The sequence below is a fragment of the Pteropus vampyrus genome, unplaced genomic scaffold (assembly GCF_000151845.1).
Source record: "Pteropus vampyrus isolate Shadow unplaced genomic scaffold, Pvam_2.0 Scaffold15, whole genome shotgun sequence".
In the NCBI taxonomy this organism is placed as follows: domain Eukaryota; kingdom Metazoa; phylum Chordata; class Mammalia; order Chiroptera; family Pteropodidae; genus Pteropus; species Pteropus vampyrus.
The window spans coordinates 13,809,410-13,811,313 of NW_011888796.1; the positions used below are offsets into that span (position 1 = coordinate 13,809,410).

General features: G+C 33.9%; 1 pseudogene; it reads left to right on the top strand.

The window, feature by feature from the left end:
- Nucleotides 1-399: 399 nt before the first annotated feature.
- The window catches only part of LOC105310219, a 5,743-nt pseudogene continuing 4,238 nt past the window's right edge, over nucleotides 400-1,904 (top strand).

Below are 1,904 nucleotides of genomic sequence, written 5' to 3' on the forward strand. Positions count from 1 at the left end.
ATCGCTCCCAGTCAATGACTGAGCATGATGCAATACAAATGATGTGCTGCTATTCTTGTGCAACATGAAACTCCTTCAACGGGTAACTTGGCTCACGAACTCCCCATTGGCTTGGCTGAAACTTTCTTGAAACTGCACTGTAGTATGAGACTCTTACTACTGAACCTTACTTCCCTGTCCGCTTCCGAGTGGTCAGACCTTTGTTTCCCACCAAGGACTCTTTCTGCCTACTCCTACTCTCTCCCCCTTTACCCTTCACAGTTGTTACCCTCTCTTGCACATCTAACTCATCTTGGCATCTGCTTCTTGGAGGACCCAAACTCACAATGACCATGATTTTTATACTATCTCACAAAGCAAAATCAAGGTAGCCCATGGTGTATGAATGAATTTCAAATAATGTCGGACCCAGGTAAAAAAAATATCAGAAAGTTTAATAGTTTTCTTGTCAGGGTCACAAATTAGCTATAAAACCAGGTGATAATCTCTGATGCTATTTCCTTAGTATTTGTGTCAAAAATATCCACAGAAGCACATTATGATGAAAAGAAAGTCTGGCTTCTCCTGACATATACCCTCTATTATTCAAAAATTGATGCAGAGATATTTAAAACTATCTTTCATGTTAAAATTTATAGTTTTTGATTAACTGATATATTTTAGATCATTTTTCTGCTTAAAAGTTTTTTCTGTTAGAAAATTATTATGAAAATATAGAACATTATTTAAAAATAAATAAAAACCACCACCTAATTCCAGCACCCGAAGATTCTATGATACCATAGTTATCCGTTTTAGTATGCTTTTGTCTGTATTTTCTCTGCATATATATGTATATGTATATGCATATGCATATGCATATATATGTATATGTATATGCAGAGAAAATACATATATACATGTATCTCTACACAGGTGAGATAACAATATATACATAAATTTGGTATCCTGCTTTCCTCCATGGTATTAAAATTTTTTATAGAATACTTTTAACAGCTGTACAATATTCCATCGTGCATTATCCTTTCATTCCATTATTCTGTTATTTACTCAACCATTCCCTTATTCTTGGAATTCAGATAACTTCTAATTTTCTGGATATTATAAACAGCCTATAATGAATATCCTTGCTCATAAAACATTTAGATATATCCTTGCTCATAAAACATTTGAGATATTTTTTTTTCCTTTATATGGATTCCTGGAAGTCCTTCCTGGCTTCCTGATAAGTGTGCAGCTTGAGAAGAATCAACAGGCTTACTCCCCACATCCATATAACACGTTAGAAGAATATGGGCCCAGCAGTCGGAAGACTTGCTATTACACAATAGAAGTCTCTTTACCTCAGAGTCCAAGAGTGTGAAATCAGGGAGTTAAATTAGATTATCCTTATCATTCTGCCATGTTTAATATTACTTAAATATCTTGCTTAGTGGACTTAGCTCCTATCCCATGCCATAATTTTTCTTAGGGCTGTATAGACACAAGGGAATACCACTGGTAATGGATTTTAGGCTATTACTGTATTACTATCTTATACAGAGAATACTCAACATTATATAGGAATATGGCTGGTCCTGTGACTCTCCTTTCTTTAACTCATATAACTTATTGTTGTCTGTGTTTTTAAATTACTTTTGGCTTATAAGTATTAGAAGTATTTGGCTATGTGAAACTGCTCACTAAGCCTTCTAATATTAACCCAAGGCAAAATATTGTTCACTTGTTAGATATTAAGATATCACATTTAAAATTTTTCTTCTGTGTTCCCTGAATTTACATCTGGTTCAATCTTCATACAAAACCTATATTAAGTGTTGCTTTGTGCATGGCCTTATGCTAGGAACTGAATTACAAAGACTTTATTTTTGATTTTGAGGAATTTCTAATTGAAAAACCACAAC